Raw genomic sequence first — 13693 nt, forward strand, 5'->3', positions numbered from 1 at the left:
ATCCTAGCTTTGACTAATCTCAGAGGGATCATTAAAAGTACACATTATTTGGAGTAACTTCCATTTTGACAATTTTCTACACAGTTAGGATAAAAATAGACTTTCTCATAGCTTTTAAGACCTACACACTTCAGTTCCTGTCCATCTGTGGAGTCCTCCTATCCCTGTCTCTCTTCATGCATAAACCAACACTGGCTTTGTGGGTACTTCAACTCATCCACCATGTCATTTCTGTCCCTAGAACCTTTGCACTTAATCATTGCCCTGGCCCTAAATTGTTCTCGTTTGCAATTCTCCTTTTCTATGACATGCATGGCATCACCACACACCACCAGCACTCTTTTAGTGTCTGAGATTAATCACTGGTCAATGAAGGTCAGTTGTCAACTTTTTGTTTTTTTTTTAGTTTTTTTGGATTTGGTTTTTTCAAGACAGAGTTTCTCTGTATAGCCCTGGCTGTCCTGGAACTCACTCTGTAGACCAGGCTGGCCTTGAACTCAGAAATCTGCCTGCCTCTGCCTCCCAGAGTCCTGGGATTACAGGTATGCACCACCACCACCCGGCTAGTTATCAACTTAGAAATCATTGTCAGACACTTAAAAAGACCTTTACTGAAGCAGTAAAAAATTACCTTCAATAGCTTCATGAGATCAGAATATTCCTTTCCAGGATTTGTCCATCTTCACTGTTATCCCTGACAGGCAGTTTGTTCCTCCAGTAGGATGTGTAAACTACCTTCTTGAGTATCCTTGTCACCCAGAACAGTGCCCAGCACAAAGGCTGGGTGATAATGTCTGAAGACAGATGAAAACACATAAATGAGTTTCATCTGAGTGCAACAGGCAGGACCAAGGACAGCACACACAAAAGGAAAATCCCAGACTCTAAAGTAGAAAGGGGATGAGCTGAGTCTTCTTTGTAAGGTAATGGTAGGCTCTAGCTTGCATATGCAAAAGAATTTGTAAAGGTTACAGTTTTCCATTTAGCAAAAACAAGGGTCATTCTTATTCTTCTATGAGATACAGCTTTGTAGAAAAATAAGCATAAAGAAGTTTCATACCACACTATGGGTGATGGCAACATGAGTTATCAGTGCAGACTGTTTGTTTACTCAAACATCCTTGCCACAGCCCCCTTGAACTCATTGTACCTGCCTCAGTTTAGCCTGTGACTCACAGGTACCATGTGGCAAAGTCCAGCAGAGGGCACAGCCTTGACCTTACCTTCTTTTTAAATACCTCTAATGTTCTAATGTATTGTTTCATAATTGAGATCCTCAATTAGTCACCTCATCTCTGATCCCTACTTTTCTCTTCCAGCTAAACTCAACCTTCAGCCTACACAATGGAATTGGACAAAATGAGGTAACAGTTTTCTGTGTGACTCACTCTGGCTGATTCTGTTCAGAGAGCACTGTGCAGTGAGTAGCCGGAGCCCAGGCAAATGTTTCAGCCATCCAAGAACTGGCAGGCAGCCCAGGAGACACTCACCTGATGATGGACTTGCCGAATGAAACTTAGAGGAAATGGTTCCCAACAACTGCAGAAAGAATCTCTTGGCTCATGTACAGCAATGCTCTTCTCAATTAAAAACACTGTCATCATTCATACTGCAATGTGAAATCCTTTTACATTGTGCTCACATTCTACAGACTTCCTACTCTGGATATTAAAGACAGGACCTTTCTGTGCAAGGGCAACATCTCTAAGCTACTGTTCTACCCAAAGTCCCATGTATCTCAGATAGAGGTGGTTTGCAGGCTCTGAAAAGGAAAGCACAAGGAGGGATTTCCACATAGCTGTTTCTCTTTGTTGAATACTCTAAGGAAAGTGGTAAGTTGTTGGAAAAGGCTGTAATTTCAAAAATGATTTTTGGTTATTCCTGAGAGATTCCTCCACTTATTTCCAGAGAGGTCATCTCTTCGATGCTGTCAGTTGGACAGATTGGCAGCCAAGGAGAGGTGTTCAGAGAGGTTTCCAACTAATGTAGTCAGAGGAGAGCTGCCAGAGAAACAGAGCTCCTTAGATAAGTAAATTGAAGGATATTTTGGGGATAAAAATAAATTCTTTTTGAAAACGAAAGTTGGGAAGTTGCTGTATATAAATTGCCCTGTTCTAAACAGTTGCCAGGGCCAACTCTGCAGACCAATGACATAAGCAAAAATGTTCTCAGACATGATAGATGGCCTTTCCTCCTAAAACATCTGTCCCATCCCATTTTCTTTCATAATCCTGTTAGGCTTCCAATGGAACCTCTGGGATAGGGGAATTCTGCAGAAGGATCTGGGAAACCAATCTAAATATAGAGGTTGGCAAAAGAAAGCTGAGATGTCCATTGTAATGTCAGAGAGGATACTGCTTCAGATGATGAATCTCCAAATGGTCAGCTGTTAGAAACACAGGGATCAGGAATCCACCAGGCCAGGATCCACCTAAAACTAAAGCATTTCAAGTAACAGATTACAGAACTCATTACAACATCCAAACAATATATTGAGGGAATAAGTTTTCCACTCCCAATATGGATAGTTAAATGTAGAATTTTGGAGTTCTGACTTGATAGAGTTGGTAGAGTTCTGACCAACTTCTACCAAGTCCTGAAGTTCTACCAAGTTCTGACTTGATAGAGTTGAGAGAAAAGCAGCTAGTCAATGAAGAAAAACATGGAAATTTTGGACTATGTTTTTAGTCATATACAAATTCTGTGCTGCTGGTTCCCAATTGTAATTATTGGCAATCATTGGTCGCAAGGAAAAGTTCTAAGAGCCCAGTGGTAGATGAGCTGGCAAGTAATCAGATGACCATGGCAATTTCAAAACCTGAAGGTGATAGATGAGACTTTAAAAAATAGTGCTACCAGATGTGCATGGAACTCTGTAGCAGAGCATTCACCTGGCAGGCACTAGGTCCAACATAGAGTATCTGCACAAAAAAGACACAGAGGAGGGGAAGGGAGGAAGAAGAGAAGGAAGTAAGCAATATGCTGCATGTTGAGATAATGCTACCATTCTGGATTCACAATTAAAGGAAAGCAAGCAGTAACTTCAAGACAGAGGCAGGAAGATTTTATAATCATTAAAGAACTAACCCGTTCCCCACCCAAAATGCCAAAGAACCTAAGAACTGAGGGCTCACGGCTAAATTTTAGATAACTATGCATGCAGTCAGGAGGTTGTTTATGTTTTATAAAATCTTGTTCCTAATTCTATGACAAATCTCAACTCTTCTATTTACCAATAAAGCATCCTTAACCCTGAGCTTGTAAATGTAACATGCATTTAACATGTGGGACAGGAAGCTTACAACTTAGTGTTCTGTTTCCCAGGGAATAGAGCTTCTTTGTAATGGAGTAATTTTAATGACATAACAATAACAATGTAAAGCACCATTTATTACCTAAGTTCAGTGCTAAATGAATGCCTGTATAACTATGGATACACCTAAGGTAAGTACTACCCATGTGTGATAGTGCATGTATAAACATATTTAGTACATAGTTTACTAAGTATCTTTTATTTTATTTTATTGATTTATCTGTGAAGAATCCCCCCTTTTTTATTTTCTTTTTAATCTATTTATTTATTTATTTATTTACCAAGTATCTTAGCAGGTACTGAACTTTGTTATTATTATTATTATTATTATTATTGGTTTTTGAGACAGGCTTTCTCTGTATATCAGAGCCCTGACTGTCCCATTTTTGCAGCTATTTTCTGAAAAAAAATTTTAAAAGAACATTCTCAAATAATGTTAATAAACAATACCTAAATGAGGGTGGACTGATAGTTTTTAGTGATTATATTAATTCTTACTAATAAGAGGTGAGTCTCATAAACTGATGCTCAATCACATAAAATACTGAGAAAAATTAATGTATTAAGGTTATTAACTAAGCTTAATATCCTGGTGGTATAATACAGGATCCCCTGGCTTTAAATAAAAGATCAAACAATTACTTTCAAATTTCCAAAGGTCAGCTAATGGCTATATAGTCCCATAGAGTCATATCTTATCTTCTCTTAGCCCCATTCTTCCCTACAAACTAAATATAAAATGTATCTATTAAGTATAGGTTCAGAGCAACAGAGTATTTTTGAATGTGTGACAAACTAAAAACCTCCAAACCCGTACCCAGATCCAAATGGCCTGCCCTAAGGAGAGGATGGTTTAAATCCCCGGAGAGCACCAAAGATTAACATGTGCCATGTCCTTGATAACTAAAAATACAGCTAAGATGTGACAGAGTATTGATACCTCTCACTCCCAGTGACCTTCTTAAGGGATTCATGGTTATTGTTCCTACAACTTTAGGTTCTGCTATGGGGTGTCAGAGAATCCTGATAGACAAAAGGTAGATATCTCGGTTGTTGAGTTTGCAGTTTTGGGGATCAAGTTCAGAGCCTTGCATATTTGATAATGAGTAGGCGACATGTGAACAACAGCATAAATTATGAAATAATTCTCAGAGCACATAGGAGAGCATACTACCAGTAGGTTGTATCCACACTCCCCATAGGTAGACATCTGGCCTGTAAGAAGGACATTAAATTACAAACAACTAAAGGATAGTGAGTTATTAGCTTCAAGCAGGAAAAGGATATGTCATAAGGCTCTATGAGCACATGGGTCAATTATTTGAATATAGCTTTGAACATCACATTTAGCAGACATTTGTAAGAACCCAGAGAACTCCATAGTTCCTTAAAGAAGAGTCATTACCATCAGACAACTTGGTTGGTTTCAGAAAGAACTTTAGCTTGGCATATCCAGGAAGGGAGAAAACAAGCTGAGCCTTAGAGCTCAAGTCAACCTCTTGAAACTTGAGGTCATGTGGAGGGCACAAAGTTTTGTCTTTTGGGTGGATATATTCCTGAGTTCTGGTCTTTGCTTTTGTACTTTATGGACATTGCTATTTCAGTATTTACTAAATCACTACTATTGTTGTGACATCAAATATAACCCATGAGCAGGACATAGTTGTTGTCTCTACTTAGAGACAACTCCTGTATGTTAGCCTATATGGTCATGGAGGAAATAGAAAGTGGTATCTGCTAAGAGGAAACAATAAGCCTAGAAACTCAGAATGCGGATAATGCAGTTGTTTAAGAGACAAGGAAAATGAGCGTTAGAAGTAAACACTCACTAATGAAATATTCATAGAGACAGCTGTTCCCAGGACAAAGGTCTGTGGAAAGTTGGTGTGTTTCATTCAGAGAAACTTCTACCACAAAGACAGAAACTATACCTGCAGCAAAATTCAGTTTTGGAATAGAAATATTTAAAATGGCATAGCTAGAAGAACGAAGCATGACTGTCTGAGCCAGAGGAGTTGGTGGTGATTAAACTCTATGGATTTCTAGTATGCAGAGAGAATGGATAAAAACAAACAAACAAAACCCTATTTATCAAGTCTTAGGGTTTTCAAATGTGGGTTTCTGCAACCATTTCTGGATTCACAATTATGGTCTCTGACTAAAATGCAGAGCAATTTTTCATTCAAAATCACAATATTTGGTAATGAGTAGGTGACGTGTGAACAACAGCATAAATTATGAAATAATTCTCAGAGCCCAATGTTCAGCTTGCATTTACACTAAATTAGGTGTGTTTTGGAGAAGGGAATGATGGTTTCATGAGAAAATCAACTCATTTTTTTAATAAAGGGATAAACGATCCAGTTAAAAACTGATGTGTCTTTTGCATTTGTGGCCACATTCCCTTCCCTGCATCTTCTGATATTCTGAATAGGGTTATGAATTGAATATTTGGATCCTCATCCTCATCTGTACATTAAAACTGTAATATGCTGGTATTTCAGAATGGAACTCTTGGAAATAAGTAGGTTTAGGAGCATTGATGAGGGGAACATCCACAATAAAGATATTTATGTGTCCTTATGAGAAGGAAACGCATCAGAGCTCTCCCTGGGTCCTGAGGCAAACAGTGGATGTGAGTCCATAGCAAGATGATGTATGCCTACAAGTCAGGAGAAGATGCCCAGACTGGGACTCACCCTCCCAGGATCTCAATCAGTTGTTTCAATTTCAGGATTCACTAAAAATAAACTTTTATAATTTAAGTTGTCTATTAGGATATTTTGTTATACAGTCCAAGTAGACTAAGATAAACACCATCTGCAGTAGTATTACACTCATTGTTATGCCTGCCCTCTCAGAGTGATTTTAGTGTTCTTTGCTGGCCTGTATGAAACAAGCAGATTAATCCTTAACCACCTTTCCTCAGCACAGTAATTCGGGGCACAGTTATGCTTAAGTCCACCAATGAGTAAATGCAAGTTCTATAATGGCATCTTGGAACTCATCCAAGAGGACTCATAAATGCCCCAGGTTCATCTACAGGTCATGATTTGTAATTTGTCTCCAGGGTTTTTGTAAAGAGGCTTATGCTTATATTCAGATTGATGACACAGCATCTCTAACCCTCATTAAATAGGTTTGGGACAACATAGAGCATACTAAAATTCCTGTGGTGGATATATTGCCTGAAAGCTCTTTTAGCTCACCACTCTCAGGGGCTTCACATTATAAATCACCAGTGCTACAGAAGTCCATCAAGAAGACCCAGCCTTAGATGAGTCTGTAGGTACCTGTGATAGATCTGACATGTGAGATTGTTTTCACAGACCAGTGGCAAGTTTTACTCTTTCCATATCCTAATATATACCAGGCATTTGGAAATGTTCTTCACTATAGTGGTTTGAATATGCTCTGCTCAGGGAATGGCACTATTAGAAGGTGTGGTTTTGTTGGAGTAGATGTGGAGGATGTACGTTACTGTGGGTGTAGCCTTTGAGATCCTCATCCTAACTGCCTGGAAGTCAGTCTTCTCCTAGCTGCCTCTGAACAGGGACACTGTCATGCTCCCACCTTGATAATAATAGACTGAACCTCTAAACCTGTAAGTTGGCCCCAATTAAATGTTGTCCTTTATAAGAGTTGCCATGGTCATGGTGTCTCTTCACAGCAGTAAAACCCCAACTAAGACAGAAGTTGGTACCAAAAGCCCACTCTGGCAACTGCCTCAGAAAGGGGTAGAGGAAATAATGGTAGAAAGGATCTCTGACAGCTGATTTTTTTTTTCTCTGATGTTGGAGTAGTACCACCTCCTGGCTTCCAAACAGTGCTCACAGAGAGATACATATAAGAAGAATGGAGGAGAGGAAGACTTCAAGCACAAATTTTCCTGGTGATTCCTTGGCTTCCATTTTATAGATTAACCCACCAGTCCTAGAGCTCATGAAATTGCATATATTCCTATGTTGTTATCTCAGCCTCTACTTCCCAGATCCTCTTCATTGCAACCATTCCTCCCAGTCTCACAATCTCTGCTCCTTTGATTCAATATCAGCTCTCCCATAACCAAAAATCTGTTGGACCTCCAAGCCTGAATGGACAGGCAGCACAACTCAAATTCATAGGTTAAAATCCTATGATGAAGGACTAGATGATTGTAAAGAAAAGATGCAATATTATCCTTTAAGCACATGTCTAACCAAAGGGAATCAAAATCGCAGACAGCCAGAAGTCATCAGAAGACTCAATCCAGAAAGGATTCTTCCTCTAAGTTCATCAGTGATGCAGCCAAGGAAGGATGGTTCCAGTTCCAACCACTTGTCACTGATAGGGGCAAGTGAGTTGGTAGCAGTATTAGGCCATGGAAACAGATACATGTTGTCCTTAGGGGTCATTCACTTTACTTGTATGAAGACAGAAGAGAACAAATGATGACATCAGAGGAAGATCAGCCGATCAGTGTCAATGCTTGCCTGATAGACATCCTGTATAGTAAGACCATGTGGAGTAATGTGTTCCAACTTACCACATCTGACTATGAGTGCTTGTTCCAGGTTTGAAGACAAAAACAATATGTTAGCATGGATCAAGACTATTCAGGAATGTAGCAGCCTAAATGAAGAGAACATCTTGAGGATTTAGGTTTTTTTCATTTTTTTATTGATATATTTTTATTTACATTTCAAATGATTTCCCCTTTTCTGGGTCCCCACTCCCCGCAAGTCCCATAAGCCCTCTGCCCTCCCCCTGTTCCTCCATCTACCCCTTCTCACTTCCCTGTTCTGGAATTCCCCTATACTCTTGCACTGAGTCTTTCCAGAACCAGGGGCCACTCCTCCATTCTTTTTGGACATCATTTAATTTGTGGATTATGTCTTGGGTATTCAAAGTTTCTAGGCTAATATCCACTTATCAGTGAGTGCATACCATGATTGATCTTTTGAGACTGGGTTACCTCACTTAGTATGATGTTCTCCAACTCCATCCATTTGTCTAAGAATTTCATGAATTCATTGTTTCTAATGGCTGAATAGTACTCCATTGTGTAAATATACCACATTTTTTGTATCCATTCCTCCATTGAAGGACACCTAGGTTCTTTCCAGCTTCTGGCTACTACAAATAGGGCTGCTATGAACATAGTGGAGCATGCGTCCTTATTGCATGCTGAAGAATGCTCTGGATATATGCCCAGGAGTGGTATAACAGGGTCCTCAGGAAGTGTCATGCCCAGTTTTCTGAGGAACCACCAGACTGATTTCCAAAGTGGTTGTACCATCTTGCAATCCCACTATCAGTGGAGGAGTGTTCCTCTTTCTCCACAGAGGATTTAGTTTTACATTAAGATATATCATCGCTTAATCCCATAGACTCTGCAATTCAATTTTCATATAAGGAAGAAGAAAATGGAAACAGAGAAGGAGAGCAAAGGAACTTATTGAAGCTGATGGATACCAAATATGTAAAACAGGCGAAAGAAGGAGGATCAGCCTCTGAGGCTGGGTTATGCACAGGTGGGAGACATATAAAAGTCAATGGAGAACGTGTCATAGGAAAGACCTATTCCCAAGTAACTGTTCTCATTCAGAACCGTGGCACCACACTGGAGCTCAGTGTTATGCCAAAGGATGAAGACATTCACTAAGGGGCACAGTCTCAAGATGCCTACCTGAAAAGGAATAAAGCATACAGTGGCAATGCCCATAACACACCTGAACCGCCATCATTTTGCTATGCCTGGTTGCCATCCACTCCTTCAGCACAGACAGTTGCAATATCCCCTCCTGACTCATTACTGAACAAATAGCAGACCAGTACAGCAGTCCTGATGCAACCTGGCAGGACCTATAGGATGGAAATATAAGTGTCTCCATCACCAACAGATGCTGCAAAGTGAAACACAGCAATGAAAGTGTGTGGACCGGCACTGTGCCTTCTGAGAAGGTGGTAGACTTGCTACCCAATAGAAACAACCCTTCAGGTCCTTCACATAGAACTGAAGAAAAAAGGTATGGTGTGAATGAGTAGGCCTCCTTAAAAGCAGTATCAAGAATCACAAAACAGTCAACAGTTCCCATTGCTCATTTGCTTCATTAGACCACAGGCTCCAGGCCATTGGAACCTTCTAGAATTTTACTTAAATCTGGAAATTATAGAGGACATTCAGAAGGAATTTCAAGTATGAGATTTCAAGCTCTGGTTTCTCCTCCTGTGTCTGTCAACCACTATTCTGCCAACTCCCATCAGTACATAGACTGGAAAAAGTATAAGACTTACAAAGAAAACATTGATAATAGGCAATTGTACATAGAATGCCAGATGATCCAGGAAAGATTGGATAGCTTACAAGCTGCATCTCAGAGCGCAGCAGACTATAACCAGGTGGTACCCACCCACACTACTCTGCAGGTACATCAAAGCACCTCTCCTGATCAAGTGTCCCAGTCTGTTCAGAAGGCAGCCAAAAGACTGGCTTCGAGGCAGCTAGGTCATGGATCTCAAAGCCCACACCCACAGTGACACACTTCCTCCATATCTACTCCAACAAGGCTACACCTCCTAATAGTGCTTCTCCCTGGGCCAAGCATATTCAAAGCACCAGTCTCACTTTTCTGTTCAAAGCAAGCCCCTGTAATAGGTATTTGTGATGGTAAACACTGATGGCTTGACTGAATCTGGAACCAACTAAGAGACATACCTGTGGGTAGGCTTGTGAGGGCATTCCCAGGAAGGATTAACTGAGTAGGAGAGACCTTCCCTCAGAGTAGGAAGCACTTTTCAGCAGCAGCCTAAAGTAGTCCAATGGAAAAATTGGCCTGCTTGGCTTCCCACTGTTTCACTCCTTGCTGATGACTGCATCTATCCTGATGCCACAGCTGCCACCATCCTTCACTGACATCAGAACACAACTTCTTTGGCCTTTTCAGATGGACCAAAGACCACCAATAACCCAGGAAACCTTCAGGACTTGGGCACCCAATTGGGGCTTCTAATGCATCCAGCCTTAGAGTGATCAGCTAACAAGATTTTACCCTATCTAATGTGCAGATAGCCACTGTTGAATTCACTAACCCATATCATGTAAGCCAATTGATTAAATGTGTGTGTGTGTGTGTGTGTGTGTGTGTGTGTGTGTGTGTGTGTATACATAATTCAGTACCTATAAAGGCCAGAAAAGGGTATCACAGTCCCTAGAACTGAAGTTACAGGCAGTTTTGAGCCAGGCAGTATGGGTACTAGAAACTGGGAAAGAAGCAAGTGCTCTTAACCCTTAAGCCACTTCTCTAGTGTCCATGCATGAGAATCTTAATACGTTACTACCTTTGGTTGTCAGTATTTTTTGTTGCCGTTTTCTTTTAATCAGGGTCTTATTATGTATCCCTGGCTGACCTGGAGCTCATTATATAGACCAGGCTAGTCATGAGAGACCCACCTGACTCTACCCTTTGAGAGTTAAAGGGCCTGTGCCACGTTATCCGATGTGGTTTGCAAGTATTTCACTAAGAATGTTTACATCTCTGTTCACTGGAGGAACTGTAATTTCCCTCCTTTATAATTGTTTTGGTTACTGGTTTTGGTATCAAGGTAATGGTAGCTTGTAAGGATGAGTTTGATGATGTTTCTTGCCTTTCTGATTAGATCTTCCTTATCAGCAACCAACAAATTGGGAAAAGATCTTCCCCAACCCTATATCCGATAGAGGGCTAATATCCAATATATACAAAGAACTCAAGAAGTTAGACCCCAGGGAACCAAATAACCCTATTAAAATGGGGTACAGAGCTAAACAAAGAATTTTCACCCGAAGAACTTCAGATGGCTGAGAAACATTTTAAAAAATGTTCAACATCATTAGTCATTAGGGAAATGCAAATCAAAACAACCCTAAGATTTCATCTTACACCAGTCAGAATGGCTAAGATTAAAAACTCAGGAGACAGCAGGTGTTGGCAAGGATGTGGAGAAAGAGGAACACTCCTCCACTGCTGGTGGGTGGCAAATTGGTACAACCACTCTGGAAATCTGGTGGTTCCTCAGAAAACTGGGCACATCACTTCCAGAGGATCCTGCTATACCACTCCTGGGCATATACCCAGAGGATTCCCCAGCATGTAATAAGGATACGTGCTCCACTATGTTCATAGCAGCTCTATCTATGATAGCCAGAAGCTGGAAAGAACCCAGGTATACCTCAATGGAGGAATGGATACAAAAAATGTGGTATATATACACAATGGAGTACCATTCAGCCATTAGAAACAATGAATTTATGAGATTCTTAGACAAATGGATGGAGCTGGAGAACATCATACTAAGTGAGGTAACCCAGTCTCAAAAGATCAATCATGGTATGCACTCACTAATAAGTGGATATTAGCCTAGAAAATTGGAATATCCAAAACATAATCCATACATCAAATGATGTCCAAGAAGAACGGAGGAGTGGCCCCTGGTTATGGAAAAATTCAGTGTAGCAGTATAGGGCAATACCAGAACAGGGAAGTGGGAAGGGGTGGATGGGGGGATAGGGGGAGGGAGGAGGGCTTATGGGACTTTGGGGGAGTGGGAAGCCAGAAAAGGGGAAGTCATTTTAAATGTAAATAAAACATATATTGAATAAAAAAAATGTTTGGTAGAAGTCAGTCGTGAATCTATGGTGTTTCTTTGTCTGGAGGCTTTTAATTACTGCATCAATGCCATTGCTTGTTATGGGTCTGTTTAACCTATTTATATTTTCTGGCTTTAACTTTGGTAGTTATACATGGTTTGAAGTTTATCCATTTCTTTTATATTTTCAACTTGCTGAAATAGGTTTCCAAAGCACTCTCTTATGATTTATATCTCGTGGGAATCTGTAATAACAATTCCATTTTAGCTCTAATTTTATTAATTTGGTTATTCTCTGTTATTCTTTTGGTTAGTTTGGCTAGATTTGTCACCCTTGTTAGCCTTTTTGTTTTTGTTTTTGCTTTTTTTCAATCCTTTGTCTTCCTTTTTCCTCTGTGCATAGTATTCCACTACGTCTTTTCTGTGGTCAGTTGTGACAGAGGACAAGTGGTGAGGCCCCACTCCTGAAAGAACAGTAACTGCCCCTGTGGCTCATCACTATGCTTTCCAACCTGGCCAAGAAAAAGGCAGCCAAAAAGAAGGAAGCTTCCAAAGCTCAACAATGGCCCGGAGAGGGACATGATGAAAATGGAGATGCTGTCACAGAACCTCAGGAGACAGAGGGGAAAATTGAGGAGGCCAGTGGCTGTCACTGGAGTCCTGGCTTCTCACCCCAACAGTACTGACGCCCACATTCTCAGCCTCTCCCTCACCTTTCATGGTCAAGAGCTGCTCAGTGGCACCAAACTAGAATTAAACTCAGGCCAGTGCTATGGCCTCATTGGCTTAAATGGAATTGGGAAGTCCTTGCTGCTCTCTGCTATTGGGAAACGTGAAGTGTCCATACCTGAGCACACTGACATCTACCACCTGTCTCACGAGATGCCTCCTAGCTAAAAAACACCCTTGGAGTGTGTGATGAAGGTGGACACCGAGCAGGCGGTGCTGGAGAGAGAGGCTGAGCAGTTAGCTCATGAGGATGCGGAGTGTGAGAAGCTCATGGGAAAGCTGGATGCTGACAAGGCCAAGATGAGGCCTCACGGTCCTTACACGGATTGGGTTTCACACCTGCCGTGCAGGACAAGAAGCTGAAAGACTTCAGTGGTGACTGGTGAATGAGAGTTGCTCTTGCTAGAGCCCTCTTTATTCAGCCTTTCATGCTGCTTCTGGACGAGTCTACCACCCACCTGGACCTGGATGCTTGCTTGTGGTTGGAAGAGGAACTTAAGACTTTCAAGCACATCCTGGTCCTTGTGTCCCATTCCCAGGACTTCCTGAATGGAGTCTGTACCAATATCATCCACATGCACAACAAGAAACTGAAGTGTTACATGGGAAATCATGATTAGTATGTGAAGACACAGCTGGAGCTGGAGGAGAACCAGATGATGAGGTTTCACTGGGAGCAGGACCAGAAAGTGCACATGAAGAACTATATTACCAGGTTTGGCCATGGCAGTGCCAAACTGGCCTGGCAGGCCCAAAGCAAAGAGAAAACACTACAGAAAATGATGGCATCCGGACTGACAGAAAGGGTTGTGAGGGACCTGGAGACGGCCAGATGACACCTGACCAGCCACTCAGGACAGGACCCTGGGGCTGCACTCCTGCACTGCTGCAATACTGCCCCCAGCCTCTCCCCTCAGCCTGCCTTAGCTGCATCATAGCTCCAGCTATACAGAACCTGTCCGTTTCCTACTCTCCTTCTGTTTGGGTCTGTCTGTCTCAACTCAGCTGGCTGTTCCCTCCAGACTCTTGCTGCTTACCTTGCCC

General features: G+C 41.4%; 1 pseudogene; it reads left to right on the top strand.

Moving 5' to 3' along the window:
• The first annotated feature begins 12420 nt into the window (after positions 1-12420).
• On the top strand, positions 12421-13485 carry LOC127680706 (ATP-binding cassette sub-family F member 2-like; annotated as a pseudogene).
• The last annotated feature ends 208 nt before the right edge of the window (positions 13486-13693 follow it).

The sequence above is a fragment of the Apodemus sylvaticus genome, chromosome 1 (assembly GCF_947179515.1).
Source record: "Apodemus sylvaticus chromosome 1, mApoSyl1.1, whole genome shotgun sequence".
Classification (NCBI taxonomy): domain Eukaryota; kingdom Metazoa; phylum Chordata; class Mammalia; order Rodentia; family Muridae; genus Apodemus; species Apodemus sylvaticus.